Here is a 17,929-nt window from a genome sequence, read left to right as displayed (position 1 = left end):
TAATTTAACATACCTAATGCCCCTGATCAGTTTCACATCTCCCTTTTTATAAAGAGAGAGAACAAATCCTTTGAGATATTACAGGGTCCTTTCAGGAAATTTCAATGTTAGTTCAAGGTCAAAAAGACTTCATTTAGAATTTGATTTGGGGGAAGTTTGTCAAAAATATCAAAAGGTGTGGACACTTGATCAGATTGGATCACAGGTCATTGTGAAAAAAATGCTTAGTTTTCCATTTAACCAAAGTGACATTAAGACTTTGCAGCAAATACAGAAAGTGAAATAGTTGTAAAAACCCTTAGCTTTTTTTAACATTGAAAAGACTGTGTTTTTTTCTTTAAAGTAATCAAAGCCTAATAAAGACAAAACATAGAATTTTTGTGTTTCTAGGCAGATAACATTAAAGGTAAGGAAAAACCCTTTCTTACAGTTTCTTATTAAGAGCAGACCAGTAATCCAATAAAACTTTGTACTTTTAAGAAAGAAAAAAAAATTCTAGTTTTGCACCAGTATACTTTAGATAATAAATCTCATTCTTAAATAAATTCATTTTAATCTTAGCCAGTTTAACCACACATCAGAAATCCTTTTCAATGATTCCTTTTTCACAAACCAAACCTTCTACAAAGGTTTCTTTTTTTACATTCTTTTGTTTTTACATTTTTTTTTACATTCAGATTTTGTTTTATGCTTTGCCTCAAAATAATCATCCTTACATTTCATTTCTCCTACGTTTCTTTTTTCTTTTTTTTTTACATTCAGATTTTGTTTTATGCTTTCCCTCAAAATCTCCTACCTTTCTTTTTTTTTTTTTTTTTTACATTCAGATTTTGTTTTATGCTTTCCCTCAAAATAATCATCCTCGCATTTCATTTCTCCTGCCTTCTACCAAAAACACTGGGGCACCTGCGTGGCTCAGTTGGTTGAATGTCTGACTTTGGCTCAGGTTGTGATCAAATGGTTTGTGAGTTCGAGCCCAACATTGGGTTCTGTGCTGTCAGTGCAGAGTCAGCTTCCGATCCTCTGTCCCCATCTCTCTCTGCCCCTTTCCCATTCACACTTTCTCTCTCTCAAAAACAAATGAACATTAAAAAAAAATTTTTTTTAAAGAAGCACACACCTCTTCTTGCATATGGAGATGTTTTCCTTATTATGTCTAGTAGCTTTAATCACGTATGTTGATTAGAATTCATAGCCCTTAGAAACTAACAAGTAAACAATTGAGAACTGCCTTTTATAGTACCGCTGTGTGAATTGGCAGACTTATAAATATGACCTCTAAAAATGTGTTCATAGAAAATTTCTCAGTGTGACATAAAACTTGTTTACTGATAGACTTACATGTCTTTAGTTCCTCTGTAAAAGGAAGCCAAAGATGCATAAATCCATGTTCAGTAATTAATGTTTCAGTATTTTATCATATTTGGAAATTATCTGATCAGTAAATTTAACGTAACTCATCACTTAGCAAAACTTTTCGGTTCCAGGTTACCAAAAAGATTTGGGAAAACTATTTAAAAAGTTTGCCTAAAAATTTTTATCCTGCTTACATCTATTCAGTGTATTTGTTCTTTTTTCTTTTTTTCTTTGTTCATTTTGTTTGTTCTTAATTATTTTTAGATTACCCACAAAAGCTTCATGAGATGAAATCAGCCAAATAATCCCAAGCTATTATTTTGTTGACCTTTTGTAACAGAGATAGCATGAATTTATTTGATTAGTAAGCCCAGGTAGGGGGAAACTGTAAAGATATACCTGTTTTTACTAAATCAACAAGCCTAATTTAGCTGTAATACTGAATATCCTCCCAGATCATCTGAATCTGAATAGCATTTTGGTTAATGTCTGTTATATTTCTGAGATTGAGAAATGCTTAATTTATCATGTGCTTATTGTTTAAGTAAATTAAATGGTGCTTATAACAAATTAATTTTAGCAATACCATTCAGAGGTAGAAAATGCCACACATGTATAATCGATATATACATGCATAAACATAGGAATACAGACCTTATAGCTTTTGTTTTAAAGTTTTTAGCCATAAGATGGGTATGATAATGTAAAATTCACCCATTTATTAAGGAACAGTTAGGTCCATACTGTTTTTCTGGCAGATGGAACAAGTTAAGGTTACCTGCTCAGATGACTAAAGTATTTTCTACTAATGTGCGTGGAGAAGACACATGATTTTTCATTTGTGTAAATTTCAAATAAACTTTCACCCTATAGTTCTATTTTAGATAACAGTTACCTCCCTGAGGTTTGTACTTCTAATATTTTCATCTCAAAGGCACTGGGAAAGAAAGCAAGTTCCCCCAAGAAGGATTTTGGTTTCTTACGGCCAGTAATTAACAAGGGATTAGAGATAAAGAGGGGAGGTTTTGGGGTTGGTAGAATGAATGCGTGAACTTTGAATTACCTCTAGAACTGCATCTCTGGTTTTGCCATGATTTGTAAGATAAGGGCAGTTGCTTTTAATTTCTCAAAGCATTAGGATATAGTGTGGGTATCTAAGGACTTACTATATTGGAATGTTTTTCTTTTCCTCAGGTGCATTTAACTTAGCAGAGAAGGCCTTTAGTTGGCCTTTCTTTGGCTTCCATCAGTTTTTTTCAGGACCCCATTGGAAGGTCCTGAGGAGGGTTTGAAGGGGAGACCATACCTCTGATATTTACTAGGATTTGGCAAAGTTTTTATTTGTTTGTTTTTTAAACTTCAGTCTTCCCCCTGGCTGTTTAAGAGACTAACATAGCAGTTACCAGAAATTTCCTTAGAATCTCATCATATCTGAGAGGGGCTCAAACATCCTCCTTTGAAGGCAGATACGGGGGTGTCTGCGAGGCCATTACCTTGGCTGACTTCTGTGCACAGTTACATAAAGATTCAACTGAAGATAACTAGAATGAGTGCTCAGATAAAGGCCGGAGGAAGTGGTTGGAACAGCTTCAGTCTTAGAGTCTCTTGTTATGGAGTCCTCTTGTCTTTAATTTGTCATTAGCCCTTTATGACAAATCTTCCAATGAAGCTATTTTGAAAATTTGAAACCCTTTTAGAAGTTTCTGCATACCAATGAAAACAGGTATCCCATTCTGTTTAATTTGGGAACCCTGACTTTTTAAGCGCACTTTTTAAATGATCTCATGTAATTGGAACATTCCTCATAACAGCCGTTGTCATTTCCCTGAGGGTTGGCAGCAGTTTAGTAGGACCCTTAGCCGGAGTTAGCCCATATTTTGTTCTGCCGTGTGTGGGGGCCCACAACCTGATGGTTCCCAAGCCAGGCTTTCAGGACACTGTAAGATTTTACCATTTTAATAGATATTTACGGCTTCCTGGACTGTAGTTCTTAGACATAAAATAAGCAGATGTGCCAGAAGGTGGTGTGCTTGACTCTTTAGAAATTAAAGATCTATTTTATTTTATCTTATTTTATTTTATTTATTCATGGTGTACCTCACTGTATAGAAATTTTTTTTTAAGGCTGGTGGGTGACCTTGTGTCCATCTAACCATCCCATGACCAACTTATCCTAACACCGGACAGAGTCTTAGGTTAGGTGGCAAGTACTCCAGCAGCTCTTAAACACTCAGCCCGTGCCCATCGATTTCTGTGGCAAAGCCTCTGAGGTTTCCATTAGCAATCAGCCTAGAGCCATGTGCATGATGATTACAACCAGCAGTAACTGAGGAAAGAAAACTGGGGACACCAGCTAAGGGCTGGGGAAGGGATTGAACCAGCAGACATCATAGCACATGGACTTATTCCACATACATGGAGAACTGCAGCTGCCAGCAGCAGTTCAAAGCCTGGAATCTGAGGACAGAACCAAGGCGTGGGATTTAGGACTTAACTGCAGAATGGCCAGTGGTCGGCTGTGTACTCACCACCAGCGATCCCCACGGAATCTTGGACTGTGGAAAGGGTTGAGCCAGCAGACCTGAACAAACTGGGACTACAGCTAGAGCTGGGGGGTGAGGGGGTGGGGAGTGGTCACATGGATGGGGAACTGCACACTGCCACTAACGGTCTCCCGGTGGATCTTGGGACGGAATTAAGGACTGAGGATTTCCACCCAAAAAGCCGGGAATTGCAGACTGAAAAGCCAGTTAGATCAGGAGCTCAACTCAAAGGGAGCAGAGCTCAGAACCTAGAGGGAACTTACCAGGACCCTAGAGAACAGTGAGGAAGACAGTGAACTCCCCACACCAGTGTTTCTCGTTGTCTTTAAAGCTGTTGGAAGTCTCCTTTGGTCCCATCACTGCCACCAAATCTGTTAAATATCAACAATTTAGCTGAGTATATTTTTTTTTTATTTATTTTTTTTTTTAATTTTTTTTTTCAATGTTTTTTTATTTATTTTGGGACAGAGAGAGACAGAACATGAACGGGGAGGGGCAGAGAGAGAGGGAGACACAGAATCGGAAACAGGCTCCAGGCTCCGAGCCATCAGCCCAGAGCCTGACGCGGGGCTCGAACTCACGGACCGCGAGATCGTGACCTGGCTGAAGTCGGACGCTTAACCGACTGCGCCACCCAGGCGCCCATCGCTGAGTATATTTTAAAGATCTGATTGGCACTATTGAATGATTCATAAATCCGACAGCAGCCACCCCCTCTAGCAAATAGGAAGGAGCTCCAGAGGGCTACAGAAAGAAAGAGATTTTTAAAGACAAAGAAGGAATGGAAACAAGGAAATTATTAGCAAAAGATGAATTGTTTTGGGCAAGGCCATCTTCCTAAGGGAAACAAAAGGGGGTCTAACCAGGAAACTCCAGGTGGGCAGGTTAAAGGTCACATTTCTGGGAGAAACTAAAGCTGCAGTTAGGTTAAGTCTTGGTGGGGTTTAGTGTAAGTGACTCCGTTTTGGGCCCACCATCTCCTTTTTAGCAATCCTTTGTAATGGGTCATAGTAAGTTCCCTGTAGGTTCTGAGCTCTCCTCCCTTTGAGTTGAGTTCCTGATCTGATTGGCTTTTCAGTCTGCAATTCTCAGCTTTTTGGGTGGAAATTCTCAGTCCTTAATTCTGTCCCAAGATCCATGGGGGGGACTGTTAGTGCCAGTATGCAGTGTCCTTTCCACTGCTTTCCAATAATGCATTGCTGTGAATCCAGAGGAGTTTGTCAATTACAGAATTTATTTTTCAAGCTCCACTACTTAACTGGTGCCTCAGAGAAAAGGGCTCTGCTCATCTCAGCCCCTCACTTTTGATGTCTGGGAGTGTTGTCTGTGTTCATCAGCAGAACTTATTCTTAACAAGCTCACTGAATTTCAGAAATTAGTGAATCCACACTCGTGCATGTAGTTCAGTGAGCCTACTGCTGACTCAGCCAAAGTAAGAAAGGGCACGACACTTCTACATGATGACAAATACAGGGGCGGGTACCGATCATTCAACATTGACCCCAATTTCTTGCCTAACACAAAGGTCCTCTCCAAAGAACAGGTATAAGACAAAATGAAAAATTGCTGCTCACAGTATTTCTGTAATTTATTTTATTTTATTTTAAAGCTGACAGAATAAATATGCTTTCCAAGCCCTGGTTGTTTTTTGTTTTTTGCTTTTTGTTTTTTGTTTTTGTATTAAATGGGATTTTCTCATTTTTTTAATGTTTAATACTTAATTCAAAATGTGAAACATAGCTTCAAATTCAACAAAGAAAAATGTCCCTAATGCTTTGAATAACTCATTAGGACTTGAATCTCTGGCAACCTAATCACTGTAATTGACAACCTAGCTTACTTTGATCGAGTTCATGGTAGCCCCCTTTATCCACAGGGAATGTGTTCCAAGTCCTCCAGTGAATGTCTGAAACCCAGTGTATGCTGTTTTTTTTCTATACGTACATATTTATGAGTAAGTTTAATTTATAAATTAAGCACACTAAGAAGTTAATAACAGCAGTAATAGAACAATTACAATAATATACTGTCATAAAAGTTATGTCATATGGTTTCTCTTTCTAAATAACTCACTGTATTGTACTCATCCTTCTTATGATGTTGTGAGATGATTAAATGCCTACGTGATTGTGATAAAGTGAGGCAAATGACATAAGCATGTAACACAGCATTAGGCTAACACTGACCTGGCAATACGTCAAAAGGAGGATCATCTTCTGGACCTCGGCTGACCACGGGGAACTGAAACCACAAAAAGCAAAATCATGGAAAAGGAGGATCTGTACTTGACTTAGTATGATAGTTCTAAAAGTGATTTAGAGCAAATCCCTTCCATGGGATTTGTGACAAGAATGTTTAAATACTTAAGTGGCAGAAAAGGAAATGATCTTTATGTAGATGCTCCTAAGCTTTGAAAGAAGATTATTACTAATTATTTTCAAGATAATATATACTTGAACATGCATCATTTTAAAGCCTTTTAAATTGGAATTATAGTTGAAAATGCCAACCCCATTTTTCCAAAATCCCCATAACTTTTTAGGTGCCTCGAGATAGGAAGAATTTGAATTTACCACAACCAGCCTTGCAATGAATACTAAAGCTAGTTGTAAAATCTCCTAAGGTAGATAAGTATAATCAATTAACAAAAGATAGTGCGTAAAATATCTTCTAAGATGTGTAGCCTGGGGTTGCCTGGATGGCTCAGTCGGTTGAAAGTCCAAAAAGACTCTTGATTTCGGCTCAGGTCACGATTCCAGGGATCGAGCCCCACATTGGGCTCTGCACTGAGTGTGGAGCCTGCTTAAGATTCTCCCTCTCTCTCCCTCAACTCCCTGCTGCTCACACATGCACATGCTCTCCCTTTCTCTTTCTCTACAATTAGGAAAAAAAAAAAAAAGAATAGCCTATTAACTAGGATCCTGTGTGTGTGTGTGTGTGTGTGTGTGTGTGTGTGTGTGTGAACACTGAAATGAAATATCAGAGCAAATCTGAGGTGGTCCTGAAGTACTGTTACTATGAGAAGAACTCATCGGTGGAGGGGCTAGATGGTTGGATAGGGAAAGAGGAGAGAACTAGAATTCTGCTGATTGATTAAAGTAGAGAGACGGTTGGGTTTTTGCCCTTGAGTGTTTGACGTAAACACCCTAATTTTCCTCAATTAAAAAAAAACACTTTAAGGAAAGTGTTAGAGCATTATCAGTTCCCTCTATAAGCAGATTCTTTCTGGTGCATTCAAAAGGTAATGATTTCTGACGAGAGGAGAGTTGACAACAGCATATAATTAATGCAGCTGTTGATACCATTTCATCACTAGAAAGGGACACTTATTTTTAAAAGAACATTTCTGGGGCTCCTGGGAGTTAAGTATCTGTTCAACTCTTGATTTCAACTCAGGTCATTATCTCACAGTTTGTGAGTTCGAGCCCCGTATTGGGCTCCACACTCACAACACAGAGCCTGCTTGGGATCCTCTCTTCTCTCTCTCTGTCTCTCTTTCTTTCTGTCAACATAAAGAAACTTTAAAAATAAATAAAATTAAAATAAAACAACATTTTTGTCCATATAAATAATCTGAAAACAATGACACATTTCTTTTGTTTGTTTGTTTGTTTCTTTTTTTTTTTTTTTTTTTGAGAGAGTGGGGCTGGAGAGGCAGAGGGAGAGGGAGAGAGAATCTTAAGTAGGCTCCATGCTCCACATGGAGGCTGATGCAGAGATGCTGAGATGTGGAGCTCACCATGGGGCTGGATCTTAGGACCCTGAGATCATGACCTGAGCCTAAATCACGTGTTAGATATTTAACGACTGAGCCACCCAGGTGCCCCAATCACACATTTACTTTTTTTTTTTTAAGTTGTATTTATTTTGAGAGACAGCAGTCAGGAGAGGGGCAGAGAGAGAGGGAGACAGAATCCCAAGGAGACAGAATCCCAAGATGTGGGACTCGAACACAGTGAATAGTGAGATCGTGACCTGAGCCGAAACCAAGAGTCAGGCTTAACCAACTGAGCCACCCAGGTGCCCCGCCAATCACACATTTTAAACCAAGAGTGCAAGTGAGGGTTTTAGGTTGGGATCCTGCTTCTCTTAACTTTCCTCCATCTATGTCGCTGGCCAGTATTCATGCATAAGTAGATATGGTTACTTCCCTGCTACTCATGGTTACACGGTTGCTACCATAGTCACCATGAAGATTTTGTATGTTACTTTTGTGAATGGATACATTCATCTCTAATGAATTTTTTTCCTACTCTGTTCATCTATAAATTAGACACCAGTTGGGTACATTCTGTTTCCTGCTGATTATTATTATTTTTTTAATTAAAAAAAAATTTTTTTTGGAATGCTTATTTTTGAGAGAGAGAGAGAGAGAGGGAGAAAGACAGAGTATGAGTGGGGAAGCGGCAGAGAGAGAGGGAGACACATAACTGGAAGAAGGCCCCAAACTCTGAGCCATCAGCACAGAGCCTGACTCGGGGCTTAAACTCATGACCTGTGAGATCATGACCTGAGCTGAAGTTGGACGTTTAACCGACTGAGCCACCCAGGTGCCCCTGTTTCCTGCTGATTTCTGAGAGTATTCTCTTCAAGCATGTTTGTAATTAAAGTGGAACAAATAAGTGATTATACAGACCATGTACTTATCATTTCTAGTGTTTCACACAGTATACAACATTTCATCTTCCAAAACACACACACACACACACACACACACACACACACACACACGTAGGATTCTTTATACTAATATAGCAAAACATAATTTTCAAAGTGTATTTTCAGTTATGCTCTGGCGTCAGGAAAACAGTTTACCAGAAACCAGTATCATTGGCCCATTTTACGGTGACATGCCTGAGGTGCATATAACACCTGTACGTGGCCATTGGAGCCCTGACTAGACCCAACAGTCTTGCAGCTCAAGGGTTCACTGTACTGCATTTGCCATGCATCTGTAGCTAACCTATCTGAGAAACAAAGAGGGAAGTGTGCTGGGGGAGGGTGTGTGTGTACCGAGATAAAATATGCCTGGTCCCACCTCTCAAGGGGTTTACAACCTTAGGAAGGATAGACATGTTGGTTGGGTGGCCGACTTCGGCTCACGTCATGATGTCACGGTCTATGAATTCGAGTCCTGCGTCGGGCTCTGTGCTGGCAGCTCGGAGCCTGGAGCCTGTTTTGGATTCTGTGTCTCCCTCTCTCTGACCCTCCCCCATTCATGCTCTGTCTCTCTCTGTCTCAAAAATAAATAAACGTTAAAAAAAATAAAAAAAAAAATAGAGGAACTACTAAAACATGACATGACCCAAGCGGAGCAAATGCCCAAGCCCATAGTGTGGCAGCAAAGACTGACCTGAGGAGGAAGGATGTCTTTCTGCCAAGCCTTAAAGTATGATTAAGATGGTGTTCTTGATAAATAAGAAAAGTGGGTGCGTATTCCAGCCTGAAGAAATGACCTTCACAGAGGCATAGAGGGGTTAACGTACGCTTTATTTTTGTTTTGAAGTATCGAGGTGAATCCATTAAGCGAAATGGATGTGTCATATGTTGAGAGCTTACAGCCTGACCTTGACGTGTGTGTTTTTCTTAAATAATTGTTATTTTTACTAAAGGCCCACCTTAAAGATTGGTTTCTTGATCAAAATCCAACTAAAATAGGAGCCTGATTTGTCACTGATGCTAAGAGTCATTGGGGAATCTATAGGAACTTTTCTGAATGGCAGTTTTTTGTTTTCCATGCATTTGTAAAAAGAGGAAACGATATCGTGAACCCAGTTTGAGCAGAGACACAGGTTGTTTTGTGGTCATTTGCTGTGCTTCTCTCACTGTCACAGAGCATTAGACTTATCCTCCAGGCAGACACAGACATCTGCTCCTGATAAACAGGAAAGGAGACATTTATCAACATAACTTCATTCTTCGTAAGAATTCTTTAAGGAAAGGAAAAATAATTAACTACCATATCAGGGGATCGACTCCTTAAAGAGGGACAAAATATTTGAGGGTCAATTGCTGGATAAATTTATTTTCCTTTCTCATGTAAAATTGTTGTGACATGTTAAAAATAATTTATGTAATTATAGGAGGAAATTGGATTTTCTTTCAACCGTAATGTATGAGTGTGTGGTCATCAGATTGAATATATACTGAATATTATGCTGGAAACTGATGATTCAGAATGGTATAGTTGACATTTGGTTTCATTAAAGATTAATAGTCGCTTGGCCTTGTATGCGTATCACAAAAAGCCAGATTTAGTGGCTAGGGCTCTGGATTATGTATTAGGTGGCAAGACTTCCCATCCAAACCGCCACTCACACGCTGACATTCTGCTCACCACTGCTCATTTTAATTTTCTCGCTCGTAATAACAATGGTTACAACATCCAAAACTAGCGTACCCAGATAAATGGTGAAGATTAATAAAGTAACGTCCGTGACAGGCTTTAAACTTTGTAGAAAAGTACTGAATAAAAACACAACAGAAAAAAGCCTTCCGGAGAGCATATCATCAGTCCTCTTCATTCTTTATAGGAGAAGCACATTTACTCTTGACTGTACAGTATAAATTCCCTCTGTAAAAATGAATGAGGGAAGGAAGTGCGGTAGAAGGCAAAGGTTTGCCTTTGGAGTGAATTTGTGACTCGTTCTTTGCATGACTTGGGACAAGTGACTTAATTTGGTGGCGCCTGTTTTCATCCTCTATGACTAGAGATAACATGCATCACTCAGACTTAGAAGAAGTAAATGAGGTTAATTAATTTGTTACATTTAGTATCACTCCCAATCAGAAAACTCTACCTAAATTTCTCTCTTCAGTTTGGACCCACATGGGAAAACACATAAAAGATATTATCCTTCACAGTTAACAAAATGGTAGACCATAGTGTGGTTTGGTTGTACTTGAATTTGGCCCTTTTTGTCTGTGGTTTCTCCATCCCTCTGTACCTTATTCAATATTTTTAAGCTATGCAGCAGTGGAAAAGAAAACACATTTTATCCCCTCTGCTTTTTCTTATCCCTTGTTGACTGTCGTGGAATTAAATAAGGAGGATTAGAGATCATGTTTTACTTTTGGAAGGCCGACTTGAAGTTTATTATATATCTAAACATTGAGCTGTTGAGATTGTTCTTGTGACTTAAATCCCTGTGACTCAAAGTCACTGAAGAAAAGATTCTCTCAAGAGACTTGATTATTATTTAATAAGGGAACACTATTACTTTTTTCCAATAATCTAGGGTAATGAGAATTAATGCTGTAAAAATCTTACCAAGGAGAAGCCTTAAAGATGAGTTTTAATATATAGGAATAATTTATAATTAACTGTTGATACTAACCCTCATTAGTTTTTAAAAAAAAATTTTAACATTCATTTTTGAGAGGCAGAGAGAGAGGGTAAGCAGGGGGAGGGGCAGAGAGAGAGGGAGAACAGAGTCAGAAGCAGGCTCCAGGCTCTGAGCTCTCAGGACAGAGCCTGACGCGGGGCTCGAACCCACGAACTGTGAGATCATGACTTGAGCTGAAATCGGATGCTTAACAGATTGAGCCACCCAGGCGCCCCTGTTAGCTTTTTTCATTGAAGTCTTTCTGGAAAAAAATGTCTGAAGTATCTGTGTTCATTACTCTCCACATCACTAAGCCACATCCTACCCATCTTTTTTATGTGCCTATGCCAAAGTCGTCCCAGTCCTCTGTCCAAGTAACCGTTCATTTAATTTGAATCACATTAGTAGGATTCTCATTGTGTGTGGGTTCACGTGGCTTTGTGGCTTGAGGGAAGAGAGAAAGAGAGAGCCAAGGCACAGTCTTTTTAGCATTACTATGAACTATGTCTGAAGGATAATGCATGTGATCAAAAAGAATTTTTCTGGTCCTGTGAATATTCAAACTTTGAGGGGGGAAAAACTGGAAGAGTTAAGCAATGCTCCATATTATTGGTTGTTTTTTTTTTAATGACATTTAAGCAAGGTGAAAATACTTTTGAAAATATTTCTAGATCCCCTGAGAATTTTAAGGACCATTATGGAACACGAAGCATTCTCTGTGCTACATAGGATTGTGGGTATCTTTCTTAATCAGCTGAACCACTTCTTGGTCTCTTAGTGCATTTCTAGCCCAATTATGGTATATTTATATTGCTGCAAGCTATTCTTCCAGAATTTTTTCTTCCACTTTTGTTGGACAGATTTGTTCATTGGTGGTATTAAAAGAAAAAGATGACAATCATCCAACGCGGTAAACACCGATTTTGCATATTGTTTCTGTGTAGTAGATGAGCACAGAATCCGAATGTGCTCAGCAAAGTATTATTTGGACTAGTTCTGTACAGGACTATGATTTTTTTAAAGCTCTGGTACTTGTGATCACCGAAGCTTCCTGGGCATCATTCCAGTGGTGTTCTCTGAGCTTTCGTTTCCATTGCAGTAATGGGACTTGGTAATAACTAAGTAAATTCTGCTAATAAATATGTGGCTATCCTGGCCAGAAACACCTGTCAGGAGGGTTTAGAGAAAAGTTGTTATGTTATGGCAGTCTTCTAAGTAGCAATACCTCATGTCCATCCTGCTCCATGCTGTGTTGAAAAACTGCACTGGGCAATAAGAAATATTTATTTTCTGGGGCCCCTGGATGGCTCAGTCGGTTAAGCATCTGACTTTGGCTCCGGTCATGATGTCACAGTTCGTGGGTTTAAGCCTCGCGTCAGGCTCTGTGCTGACAGCTCAGGGCCTGGAGCCTGCTTCGGATTCTGTGTCTCCCTCTCTGCCCCTCTCCTGCTCAAGCTCTGTCTCTCAAAAGTAAATAAATGTTAAAAAAAAAAAAAAAAAAAAAACTTTCTGTCCATGGTGACAGTCCTTGATCTAGGCCTTGGTTCGTTTGAGGTGGCTGCTTCACATAGTCTTACAGGAGCTGTGGAATACTAGTTAAGCTACTTTGGCTCTGAGTTACAAAACCCAAGTGATAAGTGCTTAAGCAGAGAAGAGACATAGATGGTAAGAATACAGACATGCCCCACAGGGAAGACTGATCCAGGACCCGTAACCTGTGTGGAATGTAAATTAATACTCTCTCCCTCTGTCATGCATCTCTGCTTCCTGTCTTCATTTTTCTTCTCTCTGAGGGCCATTGTCTCCTTTCCTGGAGGTCTTATAGAAGATTAAGAGACTGTCCACAGCTCCCAAATTGTACCCCCAGGGACAAGGGTGCTTTCAATAAAGTTAAGTCTGCGACTTACCTCTGTGGCAGAGAGGACCTGTTAGAAAGACTAATCGTGAACTTGGCAAAAACCCCTAAAGCCATCCGCATATGCTGATATGTTGTTCCTAGCATTTCTCTTTCTATCATTATACATTGGCAAGAGTGTGGTACTGAGCTATCTGGGGTATGCCATGCAAAGGGAAAAAAAGGAATCTTGGGAAGCATTTTTTAAAAAAATTTCTGTGAGGCCTGAGTTTTGCTCATTATACTCCGCACGTAGTTCCTCTCATTTTACGGCTCATGGCACATCTCTCTTGAATCTGAATCTTGGAGGGATTTTTAGACATCCTCCTCTCACCTCAGCCACAGCCTTCTGTACAGAAACCACGACGGAGTCCATCCACCGTTACTAAAGTACACAAATGGGTGAGACGTTTGCACCTTACGTTAGTAGCAGGTGGCTCTGAGCTGCCCTCCTCTCGATCCCAAGTCTGTCTCTCTATAGCTTCCTCCCAAGGTTCACATTCTCCATGTGGAACAATGTAAAATCAGTTGTATCCTTCAGCCATAGGAATGATCTCCCAATTCCTTAATATGTAAGAAATCCCGCTGCCATTCATCTAAAGATGTTTAAGTGCCTAACCTTTCCTGGGCATCGTGTAAGTGCTATGGATATGAAATGCTTGGCGAACGTTTAACTTAGAAACTGGGCAAGCTCCTGAGGGAATGGGAGAAGATAGAAGAGAAGTAGAAGCTTCTGAATGCGGTCTCAGCCCCAGGATGATAGGGTATCATCATTATTTAGAGCTACCCAGCAGTTTACAAAGTCTGCAACACAGGAATGAGAAGTCAGAAGATAGGAGGCTGACACAGGAACCAGGGCCTGCTGTCTGAAGGTAATGAGAAGACAAGGGTCAAGGGGTTGTGAGTTAACAATGACAGTCTGGGGCGCCTGCGTGGCGCAGTCGGTTGAGCGTCCGACTTCAGCCAGGTCACGATCTCGCGGTCCGTGAGTTCGAGCCCCGCGTCAGGCTCTGGGCTGATGGCTCGGAGCCTGGAGCCTGTTTCCGATTCTGTGTCTCCCTCTCTCTCTGCCCCTCCCCCGTTCATGCTCTGTCTCTCTCTGTCCCAAAAATAAATAAACGTTGAAAAAAAAAAAAACAAAACAAAAAAAAAACCACAATGACAGTCATTCATGGGATGAACAGACCCCCACCCCACCCCACCCCCCCCATCTAGAAGGGAAAGAAGAAAAAGGAAGGAAGGAAAGGGGCGAAGAGCCTGAGAGAAATGGACAAACAGAAGAAACTGAAGATTCATTCTATCCAAGGTCGAATTTGGAGGATATGTTAATTCCAGGTAACAAAAATGTACTTATGTGTTCCTAGGAACATGGATTGCTGAAATCATATACTAATGTAAAAGATCTGTAGTATCATCTGATCGATTTTAAAACAGACCACACTTATCATATTATCTATATTTAACTTAAGATAATAATAGGTATAGTTTTTATTTTAAGTACGGTTGGTATATGTGAGTTTGCATTCACAATTTGACACAAAGGATTTTATTCTAAGAACCCACTAAATTTGTTTTTATAGTTCATTGCAGTAAATTGGTATATAAACGAACAGTTTTAGAGCTGTCTGCTGTTTTTCCTCAGAATTAAACTAAATGATGTGAAGAGTCTTAGAAAATTAAATGAAAAACTTCAGCAGTGTGACATCATCAAGATGGGGACATAAGCCATTCATGACTTCAGTCCCCCTCATGAGAAGACCAGCTATCAACTATTCATAGACAAGACACCATTTTGAAAATCTTAGAACCTGGGTGTGAAACTGAAGCACCCCCCCCCACCCCCGCAGACCACAATACTGAGAAGGATCACATGGAAGAAAGATGATAGTCTGACCAAATACCCCTGTCCCAGGCCAGCACAGACCCTCACCAAGAGGGCCTCCCTGGGCATATGGTTTCTCCAGTGGAAAAAAGAGAACCAAGATGGACATGTGGCTTTCCCAGCATTATGAGATGCTCCCTGGTAGGCCAATTTGGATATCAGGGATCACTGAGTGTATTTGCAGAGCTCATCCGCTGGGGATCAGATGGAGCTTACAGCAACCAGCACTCAGTTCTTGGCGGACCGCATCCCTGCTTGCAGCAGCACCCATGCAGAAATCCCAGCCAGTGGCTACAGCCATCTATAGAATTGAGCTGGTGGCCCTGTCTGGCCAAGGGACCCACTTAGAAGTGCTGCCTGGTTTGGATCCCCAGCCAATGGGCCATACTGGCTGTGGAGCCCATCCTGTGTTCCAAGGTAGAGAAGTAAACTTACAGTTGAGCTTGGTATTCTCTCTGCGAAGCATGGCCACAGGAAATGTGGACCACAGCCTACAGTAGGATAGTATAGGCACAGCCTATGGCCCTGCCTTCTTACCGACCGCAGTACAGTAGTACTATAGTACTAGCCTAGCCTATAGTACTACCCAGCCATGGAGCACAGCCCACAACACCACCCAGTACCAGAGCCCATCCTGGGGCTCCCCCCGATTGCTGAATATAGCCTGGAACCTCACACAGGCAGGATCCCAGCCAGTGACCCCACACAAACATGGAGCATAACCTGTGGCCCAGCCCAACCAGACAACCTGGACAGGGACCCCAACTGACTGCAGACCACAGTCTCTAGACTCACCCAACTACAGGGAATACAAAAGGCCGCTCTTGAAAAGAGAGCACAGCTAGTGACCTCACCCAACAACGGAGCACAGCCAGTGGCCTACCCAATCACAAAGTCCAGCCTGCAACCCCACCCGACCTCAGCATGGCCTTATTATAGACCACAGCCTGAGTTACTGTCTGACTTCAAAACCTGGCTTGCAGTTCTACATGAACACAAATTCTAGCCACTGGCACCATTTGGTTGGAAATCACAGCCTGAGGCCCCATATGCCCACAAGCAATTATGAAGTACGGCCCACAGTCCTGCCCCATCATGGAGTCCATCTAGAGGCATTGTCCCGCCAGGGAACACAGCCTGTAAACCTGCCCAAACAGAAGTGATTTCAGAGTCCAGCTAGCAGCCCCACCTGACCCATGGGAGCCCCACCCACAGCAAGAGGCAACTCAGCAGCCCCACTTGAATGTGGAGCAGAACCAGCAGACCCATCCAACCACAGAGCCCTGCCAGTGACACAATCACCCCATGACCTTGGAGCATGGACAATGGCCTCATTCAACTAAAGATATCAATCACAAGCCTTCCTACTTATGGATGATACCAGCTGGTCCTTCTAGTACCCCAAGCTCAGCTGACCTGTGAAGGTCTTTCTTTGTTGACGTGAACCTGTGAAGTCTAGAAAAGAAAACCACTCCCAAAAATGGGCAGATACCAAAGCAAGGAAACAAGGATCGCCGTCAGGTAAATATGATGTCTCCAAAAGAAACTAATAATGCTGCGATAACGGACTCTAAAGAAATGGACATCTGTGAACCATATAACAGATTATGAATAAGGAGTCAAAGCATAATGTCATAAAAGTCCTCAAATCACAGAGGAAGACAAAGGCAGGAAGTGAGGAGCCAAAGATCTACAAAATATTCAGAAAACAGTTAATAAAATGGTAATAGCAAGTACTTTCCTGTCAATAATCACTTTAAACATAAATGAATTAAATTCTTGAAACACAAGACAGAATGGCTAAATGGATTAAAAAAAAAACAAGATCCAAAGACATATTGCCTACACGAGTTAGGCTTTAAGGAATATATGGACTGAGAAAGAAGTGATGGACAAAGACATTCCAAGCAAATGGTAACCAAAAGAAAGCAAAAATAGCTATATTTAGACTTTATACTAAAAATGATCACAAGAGACAATATCATTATATAATGATAAAGTAATTAATATATCAAGAAGATATTTATGGTAAGTATCAACACACCCAGCATTGGAAAACCTAAATATGTAAAGCAAATACTAACAGAATTAATAGGAAAAATGAATGCCAATACAATAATAGTTGAAATTGTCAGTACCCTACTCTCAATAATGAGTGGATCATATAGAGATTCAATAAGGAAAAAACAGATTTGCACAACACTATAAACAATGGACCCAACAGACACATACAGAACCTTCCATCTAAAAGCATAATACCCTTTCTTCTCATGTGCACACAGAACTCTTTCTCCAATCATATTTTAGCCCAGAAAACAAGAGTCAACAAATGCAAGAAGATAGAAATTATATAAAGTATCTTTTCCAGCCACAGTGGTATGATACTGGAAATCAATAATTGAAGGAATGATAGAAAATTCACCAGTATGTAGAAATTCAACAACACATTCCAGAACAACCAGTGGATGAAAGAGGAAGAAATCAAAGGTAAGAAAATAATATTTTGAGACAAAAACACAACATGGCAAAACTTATGGGACAGCAAAAGCAGTTCTAAGAGGAAAGTCTATAGTTAAAAACTCATACATCAAGAAAAAAGAAAGATGTCAAATGAATAACCTAACATTATGCCCCAAGGGACTAGAAAAAGAAGAACAAACTAAGCCCAAAATTATGAGAAGGAAGGAAAAAAATAGATGAGAGCAGGAATAAATGAGACAGAGAATAGTAAAAAAATAAGAAAAGATTAACAAAATTGAGGTTTGATTTTTTTGAAAAGATAAGCAAAACTGACAAACCTTTAGCTTGACTAAACAAGAAAAAATAAAGAGTCAAATAAGTGAATTCAGAAATGAAAGAGTAGACATAACAAACAATATGACAGAAATACAAAGGTTCACCGGAGACCACTGTGAACAATAATATGCCA

General features: G+C 40.2%; 1 protein-coding gene across 1 annotated transcript in view; it reads left to right on the top strand.

Annotated features, from left to right (window-relative positions):
* PTPRM (protein tyrosine phosphatase receptor type M) overlaps nucleotides 1–17,929 on the top strand; it is a 595,371-nt gene that overhangs the window by 226,857 nt on the left and 350,585 nt on the right. The window lies entirely within an intron of this gene.

Source organism: Lynx rufus, unplaced genomic scaffold (genome assembly GCF_022079265.1).
Source record: "Lynx rufus isolate CCGP_SWC_20201006 ecotype Redwood Valley unplaced genomic scaffold, mLynRuf1.p SCAF_29, whole genome shotgun sequence".
NCBI classification, from domain to species: domain Eukaryota; kingdom Metazoa; phylum Chordata; class Mammalia; order Carnivora; family Felidae; genus Lynx; species Lynx rufus.
The sequence above is the reverse complement of the archived record's forward strand: the minus strand, read 5'-3'. Positions and strand labels throughout refer to the sequence as shown.